We start from the raw sequence: 15,095 nt of genomic DNA on the forward strand, positions 1-15,095 counted from the left end.
GACCACCATACAAAAGCACAAAAGACCTTTTTACCGCAACGCCCCCGCACAAACGCACACCGGCATCTTTGTTCAACTGGTCCCCTCATTTTTACTGGTCACGCATCTATTGTTCATCTGGTCACATGACATCTATTGTTCATCTAGTCACGACATCTATTGTTCATCTGGTCACATGACATCTATTGTTCATCTGGTCACATGACATCTATTGTTCACCTGGTCACATGACATCTATTGTTCATCTGGTCACGTGACATCTATTGTTCATCTGGTCACATGACATATATTGTTCATCTGGTCACATGACATCTATTGTTCATCTGGTCACATGACATCCATTGTTCACCTGGTCACATGACATCTATTGTTCATCTGGTCACATAACATCTATTGTTCACCTGGTCACATGACATCTATTGTTCATCTGGTCACGTGACATCTATTGTTCACCTAGTCACATGACATCTATTGTTCATCTAGTCACATGACATCTATTGTTCATCTGGTCACATGACATCTATTGTTCACCTGGTCACGTGACATCTATTGTTCATCTGGTCACGTGACATCTATTGTTCACCTGGTCACGTGACATCTATTGTTCACCTGGTCACATGCCATCTATTGTTCACCTGGTCACATGATATCTATTGTTCATCTGGTCACATGACATCTATTGTTCATCTGGTCACATGACATCTATTGTTCATCTAGTCACATGACATCTATTGTTCATCTAGTCACATGACATCTATTGTTCATCTGGTCTCATGACATCTATTGTTCACCTGGTCACATGACATCTATTGTTCATCTGGTCACATGACATCTATTGTTCATCTGGTCTCATGACATCTATTGTTCATCTGGTCACATGACATCTATTGTTCACCTGGTCACATGACATCTATTGTTCACCTGGTCACATGACATCTATTGTTCATCTGGTCACTTGACATCTATTGTTCATCTGGTCACGTGACATCTATTGTTCATCTGGTCACATGACATCTATTGTTCATCTGGTCACATGACATCTATTGTTCACCTGGTCACATGACATCTATTGTTCATCTGGTCACATGACATCTATTGTTCATCTGGTCACATGACATCGATTGTTCATCTGGTCACATGACATCTATTCATCTAGTCACATGACATCTATTGTTCATCTAGTCACATGACATCTATTGTTCATCTGGTAACATGACATCTATTGTTCATCTGGTCTCATGACATCTATTGATCATCTGGTCACATGTCATCTATTGTTCATCTGGTCACGTGACATCTATTGTTCATCTGGTCACGTGACATCTATTGTTCATCTGGTCACGTGACATCTATTGTTCACCTGGTCACATGACATCTATTGTTCACCTGGTCACATGACATCTATTGTTCATCTGGTCACATGACATCTATTGTTCATCTGGTCACATGACATCTATTGTTCATCTGGTCACATGACATCTATTGTTCATCTAGTCACATGACATCTATTGTTCATCTAGTCACATGACATCTATTGTTCATCTGGTCACATGACATCTATTGTTCATCTGGTCACATGATATCTATTGTTCATCTGGTCACATGACATCTATTGTTCATCTAGTCACATGACATCTATTGTTCATCTAGTCACATGACATCTATTGTTCATCTAGTCACATGACATCTATTGTTCATCTGGTCTCATGACATCTATTGTTCACCTGGTCACATGACATCTATTGTTCACATGACATCTATTGTTCATCTGGTCACGTGACATCTATTGTTCACCTGGTCACATGACATCTATTGTTCATCTAGTCACATGACATCTATTGTTCATCTGGTCACATGACATCTATTGTTCATCTAGTCACATGACATCTATTGTTCCTCTGGTCACATGACATATATTGTTCATCTGGTCACATGATCCTGATGGCGCTCGAGGCCTCGGTGCGTTTCGCGATTTGTTGTTTTCGTCTTAAATACTGTTTTCTGCTGTGATTCTCGGAGCTCCTACACCAGAGAAGAGCTCAACAACTCCAGGGGAACAACTCCAGCGGATTTATTTCCAACGTTTTTAACTTCTGTGGAGTTACTGGACATTTTTGTAAAAGGTGTGCTCACCTTCGCCCGGTTGGGGAAAATTTTTCCCCCCCCTTTTTTTTTTTTTATTTTTTTTGGGGCCCCCGGGGGTTTTTTCCCCCCCCCCCCAAAAAAAAAAATTTTTTTTTAAAAATTTTTCCCCTTAAAAATTTTTTTTGGCCGGGAATTTTTTTTTCCCCCAAAAAATTTTTTTTGGGGGGGGTTTTCCCCCCCAAAAATTTTTCCCCCCCCAAAATTTTTCCCCCCCTTTTTTTTTTTTTTTTTTTCCCCCCCCCCCCCCAAAAAAAAAAAATTTTTCCGGGAAAACCCCCTTTTTCCCCAAAAAATTTTTTCCCCCCCCAAATTTTCCCCCGGGGTTTTTTCCCCCCCGGGAAAAATTTTTTTTTTTTTTGGGGGCCGGGCCCTTTTTTGGGCCCTTTTTTTGGGGGGTTTTTTTTTTTAAATTTTTTTTTTTTTTTCCCCCCCCGGGTTAAAGGGGTTTTTTTTTCCCGGTTGACATCTATTGTTCATCTGGTCAAAATTTTTTTTTTTAAAATCTTTTTTTTGGGAAAATTTTTTTCCCCCCAAAAATTTTTGTTTTTTTTTTTTCCCCCCCCTTTTTTTTTTAAAAAAATTTTTTTTTAATTTTTTTTTTTTTTTTTAAAATTTTTCTTGGGGGTTTTTTTTTTTTTTTTTTTTAAAATTTTTTTTCCCCCTTTTTTTCCTTTTTTTTTTGGGCCCCTTTTTTTTTTCCCCCCAAAAAAAAAATTTTTTTAAAAACCCCCGGCCCCTTTTTTCCCCTTGGCCCAAAAAAATTTTTTTTTAACCCCCCCCCCCCCCCCAAAAAAAATTTTTTTAAAAATTTTTTAATTTTTTTAACTTTTGGGGCCTTTGTTTTTTAAAATTTTTCATCCCCCCCCAAAAAAATTTTTTTTTTTAAAAAAATTTTTAAATTTTTCCCCCCAAAAAAAGGGGGGCCCCCCCCAAAACCCCGGGTTTTTCCCCTTTTTTTTTTTGGGTTTTTTTTCCCTTTTTTTTTTAAAAAACCCCCCCTTTTTTTTTTTTTAAAAAATTTTTTTAAAAAATTTTTTTTTTTTTTTCCCCCCTTTTTTTTTTAAAAATTTTTTTCCCCCCCTTTTTTTTTTTTTTCCGGGAAAAACCATTTTTTCCCCGGGCCCCCTTTTTTTTTCCCCCAAAAATTTTTTTGGTTAAAACCCTTTTTTTTTTTTTTCCCCAAATCTTTTTTTTTTTTTCCGGAAAATTTTTTTTTTAAAAATTTTTTTGGGAAATTTTTTTTTTTGGTCAAAATTTTTTTTTTAAAACTTTTTCCGGGTTAAAAACCCAACATCTTTTTTTTTTTTTTTTGGGGGGGTTTTTTTTCCCCCCCTTTTTTTTTTTTTCTTTGGGAAAAAAATTTTTTTTTTAAAAAATTTTTTTTTTGGGTTTTCCTTTTTTTTTCCCCCCTTTTTTTTTGGTTTTTTTTTTTTCCCCTTTTTTTTCCCCTTTTTTTTCCCCCCCCTTTTTTTGGGTTAAAGGAAAATTTTTCCCCCCCCTTTTTTTTTTTTTCCCCCCAAAAATTTTTTTTTTTTTTTTTTTTTTTTAAAATTTTTTTTTTAAAAAATTTTTTTTTTTTTTAAAAAAAAATTTTTTTTTTTTTCCCCGGTTAATCTTTTTAATTTCCCATTTTTTAAAAAATTTTTTTTTTCCAGGGGCCCATTTTTCCCCCGGCCCCAAAAATTTTTTTTTTTTTTTTTTTCCCCCCTTTGTTTTTTTCCTTAAAATTCTTTTTTTTTCCCATTTTTTTTTTAAATTTTTTTTTTTAAAAATTTTTTTTTAAAAATTTTTTTCCCCCCAAAAATTTTTTTTTTTTTTAAAAAGGGGGTTTTTTTTTTGGCACAAAATTTTTTTTTGGGGCCCCCATCTATTTTTTTGGGTTTTTTTTTTTTTTTTTTTCCCCCCTTTTTTTTTTTTTTTAATCTTTTTTTTCCCCCCCAAAAAAATTTTTTTTTCCCAAATTTTTTTTTTTTTAAAGGAAAAAATTTTTTTTTTAAAAAATTTTTCTTTTTTTCCCCCAAAATTTAAAAATTTTTTTTTTTTTCCCCCCTTTTTTTTTTTTAAAAAAATTTTTTTTTTTAAAATTTTTTTTTCCCCCCCTTTTTTTTTTTCCCGGGTTTTTTTTTTTAAAAAAATTTTTTTTTTTAAAACCCTTTTTTTTTAAAATTTTTTTTTTAAAAAAATTTTTTTTTCCATTTTTTCCAAAAAAATTTTTTTTTTTAAAATTAATTTTTTTCCCCCCCCTTTTTTTTTTTCCCCCCTTTTTTTTGGGTTTTTTTTTTTTTTTTTTTGGGGCCCCCCCCGGGGGGAAAAAAATTCGGGGGGAAAAATTTTTTGGGCCCCTTCCTTTTTCCGGGAAAGGGCCCCCCGGGTTAAAGGGCCAAATTTTTTTTGGGGGGTTTTTTTTTCCCCTTACATTTTTTTTTTTTTTTTTTTTAAAAACCATTTTTTTTTTTAAAAACCATTTTTGGCCCGGGTTTTTTTTTTTTTTTTTAAAAATTTTTTTTTTAAAAATTTTTTTTAAAAAATTTTTTTTTTTTTTAAAAATTTTTTTCCCCTTACATTTTTTTTTCCCCTTCCCCTTTTTTTTCCCCAAAAAACCCTTTTTTTTTTCCCCTTTTTTCCCCCTTTTTTTTTTTTGGGTTTTTTTTTTTTTTTTTTTTGGGTTTTTTTTTTGGGTTTTTTTTTTGGGTTTTTTTTTCCCGGGAAAACCTTTTTTCCCCTTTAAAACCTTTTTTCCCCTTTAAAACCTTTTTTTTTGGGCCCCCCGGGTTAAATTTCCCCCCGGGTTCAGGGCCCCCGGGTTCCCCGGGCCCCCCGGGTTCTTTTCCCCGGGGCCCCTTTTCCCCGGGGCCCCTTTTCCCCGGGGTTTTTTTTTTTCCCCTTTCCCTTTGCCCCCTTTTCCCCTTTAAAATTTTTTTTTTAAAAATTTTTTTTTTTTTTTTTTTTTTTTGGGTAAAAAAATTTTTTTTTCCCCCTTTTTTTTTTTATTTTATCTGGTCACATGAACCAATTTTTCATCTGGCCATGACATTGTTTTGGGAAATAATTTTTTGATGGAATGCATCTATTGTTCATCTGGACATTCTTTTTCATCGGGTTCTTTCATTTTTTTGGTCACATGACATCAAATTTTTCACTTCCCCAAAATTATTGTTCATCGGGCACTTGACTTTTTTTCTGGTTTAACATCTAGTTCAGGTCACCATAAATCTATTGTTCATCTTTGAATTTTCATCTTTTGTTCACCTGGTCACATGACATTATTGTTCATCTTAAACATCTATTGTTCTTTCTAAAAAATTTTGGACATCTATTTTCACCGGGTAAACAGAACCCATCTGGTCGCTCCTTGTTCATCAGCAAAAATTCTATTTTTAAATTTTTTAATTAAGTCCGCCCTTAATTTGTTTTTCAAGTCTCGTAAAATTTTCATGGTTTGGTCCACATGCATCTGTCCCAAGAAAATTAAATCTTTCTCTTAAAAAATTTATTTTTTGTAATTTCAAAATTTGACACCCTGTTTTTTTCTTTGCATCTTTGTTTTCAAATTATTGTTCCCGGGTTTTTGGGGTAAATAATTTTATTCATCAAAAAATTTTCCCATTGGCCCAAAAGGAACATTTTTAAAAAATTTCCAACCCAAAAACCTTTGGGGAATCCTGATTAACTTGGTTTATCTAATGGTTTACAAAAAAAACTAGTTCATCGGGTAAATGAAACCTTTGTCCTGTATTGTCACTTGTATCTCTTCCCCAAAATTTTTCGGGTTTCACCATTCAACAAGAAAGTTTTTCGGGTTCCTTTAAGACTTTTTAATTTCACCTGGTCCTTTGGGTTTTTAAAATCTTTTTTCTAAATCTATTAATTGAAATGAAACTTTTTGCCTTTTCTGGTCAAAATTGAATCTTTATTGTTACCTGGCCCAAGGGGGCTTTTTAAGGGTTTAATCGGCCATTAAGGATGGGAAACTCCTGGCAAACACATTGTTTTCAATCCGCCAAAAAAAGGCTTTTTTGACCTCTGGGGGGTTAAAACGGTCGGGTTTAAAATTTTGGTCAGGTTATAAAAATCAAAATTCCCAGGGCTTCCTTTCGGGCCATTTCATTTTGAAAACCGTTTTGGGAAACGGGTTTTTGGGGAAAATTTAAATTAACCGTCCCTTTTAAAAATTTTCTTTGGGTTCTTTCTTTCCCACTTTTTAAATCTGGTCACGGGCTTCTTTTTTCACCTGGTACATTTTTAAAAAACCCGGGGGTTTGTTTTATTTTTCTAAGAAGAATCTGTTCAAACCTTCAATTTTTAAGCATCGGGCCAAAACCCAAGATTTTGGCATCTATTTTTTCGCTTGACGGCCTTTTCTGGCCCGAGGAATCCAGCAAACCCCCTTTCCTCACTGTTTTTTTTCACAACATAATTCTTTAAATGGCCGAAAAAAAAATTGTTAAATCTGGGACACTGTTAGGCCCAACCCTCTTTTAAAACTTATTTTAAAATCGGGTCGCTTTTTTAAATTGTTCACCTATCATTAAATTCTGGTAAAAATTTTTCCCCTAAGACACCCCTAGTAAAAATTCAAATTTTTGGGTTTTGGTCTGAAAAATTCGGGGGGGGTTAAAAGGGTAAATCCCCTTTAAAAAGGTTTTTCACTGGCCAAACTTTGGGGGTTTCTGTCCTTTAAAACCCTTTCAAAAAGGGATAAACAGATAAATTTTTTCCCCACAGGGAATTTTAAAATTTTCCCCAACAAAATAATTTTCTTTAAAAGGGAAATTGTTATTTTCGGGTTTTTTTGTTTTTTTAAATTGAATTTTAGGGGGACAAACAAAAATTCAATTCTGTATGCCATTGGGATGGAAGACAAAAACAATTTCTGGGGTATGAATTTTGGGTTAATTAATTTCCTGTTTCAAAATTTTCGGGTCCCACCCCCTATCCTGGGAAAGGGAATTTTCTTTCTTTAAATTCAGGCAGACTTTATTTTCGGGCCCACCATTTTTTTGGGAAACATAAACCCAAGGTTTTTTGAAAAACTTTTAAAACACCTTTAATCGGGACGAAATTTGCCACTTTTAAATAACCTTTTTTTCCTAAAATAATTTTAAAATGGTTATTGGTCACCCCCTTTTCTGTTATTTTGATTTATTTGAATCCCCCGTAAAAGACTTTCTCTGGTAAAGGGGAAACGGGCCCCTGGAAAGAAAGGAATGTTAAAATTTTCTCGCGGGTTTCCTTAAACCCCCGGGGTTTCATGTTGGTAAATGAAAATTTTTCATTTGCAAATGACACCTTTTTTAAACGGGGGAATAAATGGCTCCCTCATCAATCGGTTTTAAAATCTTCCATTGCTCTAACATTTTTCACACCCCCTTGCAGAGGGGTTAAAACAATTGGATAAAATTCTTTCTGAAAATTTTTGGGCAAGAAAATTACGGGTCCGAAAACTTTGGGCATAAGAAAGTTCCCAACATTTTTTTAGGGGTTCCCATCGGGTAAACCATGAAAAATCTATTTTTCCCCATCTGGCCACAGAAAAAAACTATTTTTAAAATCTGGTCCGGGGCCCTATTTTCACGGCCCACATGACCATCCATTTTTCCCTCGGGGTTCCTGACAAAAGGGTTCATTTTGGTCACAGGGCTTCTTTGTTCATCGGGTTTCCCAAACCCACTATTGTTCACCTGGTCCCATAAAACTTTTGCTTTCTGGTCACATGCATCAAAATTGTTCCCCCTTCAAATAAACAAATTGTTCATTTTTACTTTGACATCTTTTGGGAAAAACCTGGAAACAAAAAATCTTTTGCCCCTCTGGTAAACCAGACTTCCAGGGGTTTTTGGGGTTCAGGACACTATTTTTCACCTGGTCACCATCTATTGTTCATCTGGCCCTGACATCTATTGTTCTTTGGTCACATGACATCTATTGTTCATCGGTAAATGACATCTATTGTTCATCTGGTAAATGACATCTATTGTTCATCTGGTCACATGACATCTATTGTTCATCTGGTCCATGACATCTATTGTTCATCTGGTAAATGACATCTATTGTTCATCTGGTCACATGACATCTATTGTTCATCTGGCCACATGACATCTATTGTTCATCTGGTCACATGACATCTTTTTTCCATCTGGTCACATGACATCTATTGTTCATCTGGTCAAAAGACATCTATTGTTCACCTGGTCCCCATGACATCTATTGTTCATCTGGTCACATGACATCTATTGTTCATTTTAAATTTTTTCAAAATGACATCTATTGTTCTTGGTCACATGACATCTATTGTTCATCTGGTCACATGACATCTATTGTTCATCTGGTCACATAAATCTATTGTTCATCTGGTCACATGACATCTATTGTTCATCTGGTCCATGACATCTATTGTTCATCTGGTCACATGACATCTATTGTTCATCTGGTCACATGACATCTATTGTTCACCTGGTCACATGACATCTATTGTTCATCTGGTCACATGACATCTATTGTTCATCTGGTCACTGACATCTATTGTTCACCTGGTCACTGACATCTATTGTTCATCTGGTCACATGACATCTATTGTTCATCTGGTAAATGACATCTATTGTTCACCTGGTCACATGACATCTATTGTTCATCTGGTCACATGACATCTATTGTTCATCTGGTAAATGACATTTTTGTTCATCTGGTCACATGACATCTATTGTTCATCTGGTCACATGACATCTATTGTTCATCTGGTCACATGACATCTATTGTTCATCTGGTAAATGACATCTATTGTTCATCTGGTCAAAACATCTATTGTTCATCTGGACATCTTATTGTTCATCTGGTCACATGACATCTATTGTTCATCTGGTCACATCTTATTGTTCATCTGGTCACATGACATCTATTGTTCATCTGGTCATGACATCTATTGTTCACCTGGTCACTGACATCTATTGTTCACCCGGGTTTTCTTTGGCATTAATTTTCATCTGGTCACATGACATCTATTGTTCATCTGGTCACATGACATCTATTGTTCATCTGGTCACATGACATCTATTGTTCATCTGGTAAATGACATCTATTGTTCATCTGGTAAATGACATCTATTGTTCATCTGGTCCCCATGACATCTATTGTTCATCTGGTCACATGACATCTATTGTTCATCTGGTCACATGACATCTATTGTTCATCTGGTCCACATCTATTGTTCATCTGGTAAATGACATCTATTGTTCACCTGGTAAATGACATCTATTGTTCATCTGGTCCCCAATTTGGGAACATCTATTGTTCATCTGGTCACATGACATCTATTGTTCACCTGGTCACATGACATCTATTGTTCATCTGGTCACATGACATCTATTGTTCATCTGGTCACATGACATCTATTGTTCATCTGGTAAATGACATCTATTGTTCACCTGGTCACATGACATCTATTGTTCATCTGGTCACGACATCTATTGTTCATCTGGTCACATGACATCTATTGTTCACCTGGTCACATGACATCTATTGTTCACCTGGTCACATGACATCTATTGTTCATCTGGTCACATGACATCTATTGTTCATCTGGTCCATGACATCTATTGTTCATCGGGAAATAATCTATTGTTCATCTGGTCATGACATCTATTGTTCATCTGGTAAAAAGACATCTTTTGGGTTACATAAAAATTTTTTCAGGTCCTTGAATTTGTTCATCTGGTCACATGACATCTATTGTTCATCTGGCCCTGACATCTATTTTTTTTTTCTGGTAAATGACATCTATTGTTCATCTGGTCACATAATCTATTGTTCATCTGGTCCACAAAAATTAAGGTTTTTTGGAGTTTAAAATTCAGTTCCAGGTCATTTTTTTTCCCATCTGGAAAAATTTAAATTTTTGTTTTTCTGGTAAAAACAATTTCTAGGGTTAAAAATCATAAAGACATTTTTTTAATTGTTACCCCTGTCAAAAACCAACCCCCAAAAATTGTTCTCTGGGTCTACATTTTATTGTTTTTCTGGTTTAACATCATTGGGGTTCACCCTTTTTTAAACAAGACATCTTGAATTTTTAAAGAGTTGGTTTGTTCCCCTCGGGTTTTAATAAAAATTATTGGGTTCATCGGGATAACAATAAATTTGATTTTTTCCTGAAATTATTGAAAAGGGAACTTTAAAATTGGGCCCAACCGGAACCCGGGGAACCCCTATTTTTTTATCGGGTCAGGGACAAAAAAAAAGGGTTCATCTAAAAAAAATTTTTAAAAAAAATTATTTCCCCTGGTCACTGCCCATCTTTGGTTCTTTCTTGGCTGACACTAAGGGTTAAAAAACCGGCAAGAACCCTTTGTTCCATTGGGTTTTTTGAATTTTTGGGGTTCTCGGGTTTTTCAAAAATCTATTGTTTTTTCAAATAAACTATTATGATGTAAATGAAAACTGATTTGACCATTTTCTCGGGATTTTGGGGGAAGGAAATTGAATCTTTTTCTGTAGTTAAAATCCCTTTTTGGCCCAAGGGGGGTTCCAAAATTTTAATAACAGCCACCAAATTGTTCCGGGTTAAAAGGACACATTGTTATCTAATAGACCCGCCAATTAAACCGTCTTTAACCCTCGTTTTTGGGGTCCAAGAGACATCTTTGGGTTAAACCGGTTGAAAAAAATTGGGTTCACGGTTTAATGAAAAATTTTCAAATATCACCAGGGCATCAGGGTTTCCCAAGGCCTTTCCCACTTGAGAACAGTTTGGGCACGGGTTTACAGAATTATTAATTTTGGTCCAATAGTTAAAATCTTTCTTTTTCATAAATTTTTCATTTCCACTAATTTTTTGGAATCGGGCCCCACAGACTTCTTTTTTCAGCCTGGCTACATCTAAGAGAAACCTTTTGTTTTATTTTTCATTATTGATAAATTTTTATTCTCTGGCAAGGACTTTTTATTTTTAAAACTATCTGAAAAACTAATTCTTGGTTAATTGACCCTTTTGGTTAAACTTTCGCTTGCTTTATTTCGGTCTAAATTTTTTCCAGGGCAAACCCCCTTTTTCCTCACTGTCTTCTTCTTCAGACATCTTTTGTTCATTTCAAGACCTTTTGGCACTGTCAACAAATTTTTTAAATCTGGGACACAAAAGTTAACCGGGTCCCAAATTAGGGGGTTAATCAAATACAGAATCTTTTTACTTCCACTATCATTAGCATCTGGTAAAACTTTTGACTGGTACATGGAATTAAAAATTTCAAAAGTTATAAATTGTGGTCTGACAGAAGAATTTTGGGGGAACGGTTCAAATGCTCAATTTTTCATCGGGTAGAAAAAATCAAGCTGGGGCCAAAGCTTGAGGGGGTTTCTGTCTCTCTGAAAAACCATTTTTAAACGGAATGAATCAGCACTGGCAATCATTTTTTCCACCCCTGGATTTTAAAAATCTCCAACAATAATAACTTTATGGGTTTTAAGAAAAAAATTGTTTTTTAAATTCTAAAATTCAGATATAAACCGGGAATAGGGCCCTTTTTGGGGGCTCGAATCAAAAATAAATTTCTTGTTTTCCCATTGGAATTAAAAACAAAGAAAAACTTTCAAATGAGGTGTAGTGTAATTTTTTGGGATTAATTAATCTATTCAAAGATGGTCACTACCCCCTATTTTTCCTGGCCCTAAATTATTTTTTTATGACTTGGAGGTCTTTTTTCATTGGGCAGACTTTTCTTTGGTTCACCGGTTTAAATTGGAAAACATTTTCAATTGTTATCTGATATTAAATCATTTAAACAATGACATCAATTTTAGGAGCCCACTTTTTAAAACCTATTTTTTTCCCCTTAAAATTTAATTGTTAATTTTGGTAATAATTATTGTTCACCCCTCTTCTTTTACATTTATTTAATTGAATTTGGGCAGACACATTTTTCATCTAAAGTAAAGGGTGGGTAATGCTTGGGGGGAAACGGAATGAAAACAAAATTGCCCCGGTTTCCTGACCCCCGGGGTTTCTGATTAAGCCCGGGGAATCAATTGGGTTCATTTCCAAAAATTTAACCTGGCCCACGGGGGATATCCTCTCCTCATCTGGTTTCCCAGAAAGTCTTCCATTGGGTTCCGTAGCCCATTTTCCGGGGCACCCCCTTTAAGGGGTTGAAATTCCATAAAATTTTGTTAAAATTTGGGGGCCGAAAATTACGGGGGGAAAACTTTGGTCCCAACGTTCCCACTTTAAATTTTAGGGGTTTCCCCGGGGCTCTTTTTTCCACGGGTTTAAAATTGACTTATTGTTACCCTTGGGTTCAAAAAAGACTCATTTTTCCCTCTGGCCCAGCACAGCTCTGGTCCGGGCCCTAGTTCATTGGCTGAAACCATTTTTCCCTCGGTCCTGACAAAAGGGTTCAAGGGGTTTACATCTTATTGTTAATTCTTCACATGAAAACCAGGCTCGGTTTCCCCCAACATCTATTTTTCCCCCATCGGGGCAATAACATCTTTGGGTTCTTTGGGGCTCTTTAACCACCAATTGTTCACCTGGCAAATAAACAAATTGTTCTTTGGTACTTACTTTGGGGGGCAGGGTCACATAAACACAGGGAAAAACGGGAAAAAAACATCTTTGTTACTGGCACATTACTTTAATTGTTCAGGCACTAAAATTTATTTTTCATCTGGTCACATGACATCTATTGTTCATCTGGTCACATGACATCTATTGTTCATCTGGTCACATAAATTTTTGTTCATCTGGTCACATGACATCTATTGTTCATCTGGTCACATGACATCTATTGTTCATCTGGTCACATGACATCTATTGTTCATCTGGTCACATGACATCTATTTTTCTTGGTAAATGACATCTATTGTTCATCTGGTAAATGACATCTATTGTTCATCTGGTCACATGACATCTATTGTTCATCTGGTCACATAAATCTTTGTTCATCTGGTCACATGACATCTATTGTTCATCTGGTCACATGACATCTATTGTTCACCTGGTAAATGACATCTATTGTTCATCTGGTCACATGACATCTATTGATCATCTGGTCACATGACATCTATTGTTCATCTGGTCTCATGACATCTATTGTTCATCTGGTCACATGACATCTATTGTTCATCTGGTAAATGACATCTATTGTTCATCTGGTTGACATCTATTGTTCTTGGTAAATGACATCTATTGTTCATCTGGTCACGACATCTATTGTTCATCTGGTCACATGACATCTATTGTTCATCTGGTCACATGACATCTATTGTTCATCTGGTCACATGACATCTATTGGTCATCTGGTCACATGACATCATTGTTCATCTGGTCACATGACATCTATTGTTCATCTGGCCCTGACATCTATTGTTCATCTAGTCACATGACATCTATTGTTCATCTGGTCACATGACATCTATTGTTCATCTGGTAAATGACATCTATTTTCATCTGGTCACATGACATCTATTGTTCATCTGGTCACATGACATCTATTGTTCATCTGGTCACATGACATCTATTGTTCATCTGGTAAATGACATCTATTGTTCATCTGGTCACATGACATCTATTGTTCATCTGGTCACATGACATCTATTGTTCATCTGGTCACATGACATCTATTGTTCATCTGGTCACTTGACATCTATTGTTCATCTGGTAAATGACATCTATTGTTCATCTGGTCACATGACATCTATTGTTCATCTGGTCACATGACATCTATTGTTCATCTGGTAAATGACATCTATTGTTCATCTGGTAAATGACATCTATTGTTCATCTGGTCACATGACATCTATTGTTCATCTGGTCACAATCTTTTTTCATCTGGTCACATGACATCTATTGTTCTTGGTCACATGACATCTATTGTTCATCTGGTCACATGACATCTATTGTTCATCTGGTCACATGACATCTATTGTTCATCTGGTCACATGACATCTATTGTTCATCTGGCCCTGACATCTATTGTTCATCTGGTCACATGACATCTATTGTTCATCTGGTCACATGACATCTATTGTTCATCTGGTCACGACATCTTTGTTCATCTGGTCACATGACATCTATTGTTCATCTGGTCACATGACATCTATTGTTCATCTGGTAAATGACATCTATTGTTCATCTGGTCACTAAATCTATTGTTCATCTGGTCACATGACATCTATTGTTCATCTGGTAAATGACATCTATTGTTCATCTGGTCACATGACATCTATTGTTCATCTGGTCACATGACATCTATTGTTCATCTGGTCACATGACATCTATTGTTCATCTGGTCACATGACATCTATTGTTCATCTGGTAAATGACATCTATTGTTCATCTGGTCACATGACATCTATTGTTCATCTGGTAAATGACATCTATTGTTCATCTAGTAAATGACATCTATTGTTCATCTGGTCAAAACATCTATTGTTCATCTGGTCACATGACATATATTGTTCATCTGGTCCATGACATCTATTGTTCACCTGGTCACATGACATCTATTGTTCATCTGGTCACATGACATCTATTGTTCACCTGGTCACATGACATCTATTGTTCATCTGGTAAATGACATCTATTGTTCATCTGGTCACATGACATCTATTGTTCATCTGGCCCTGACATCTATTGTTCATCTGGTAAATGACATCTATTGTTCATCTGGTCACATGACATCTTTTTTCACCTGGTAAATGACATCTATTGTTCATCTGGTCCTGTCTATTGTTCACCTGGTCACGACATCTATTGTTCATCTGGTCACATGACCTCTATTGTTCATCTGGTCACATGACATCTATTGTTCATCTGGTCTCATGACATCTATTGTTCATCTGGTCAAAACATCTATTGTTCATCTGGTCACATGACATCTATTGTTCATCTGGTCACTGACATCTATTGTTCATCTGGTCACATGACATCTATTGTTCATCTAGTCACATGACATCTATTG

Source organism: Pseudoliparis swirei, chromosome 12, assembly GCF_029220125.1.
Source record: "Pseudoliparis swirei isolate HS2019 ecotype Mariana Trench chromosome 12, NWPU_hadal_v1, whole genome shotgun sequence".
Taxonomy (NCBI): domain Eukaryota; kingdom Metazoa; phylum Chordata; class Actinopteri; order Perciformes; family Liparidae; genus Pseudoliparis; species Pseudoliparis swirei.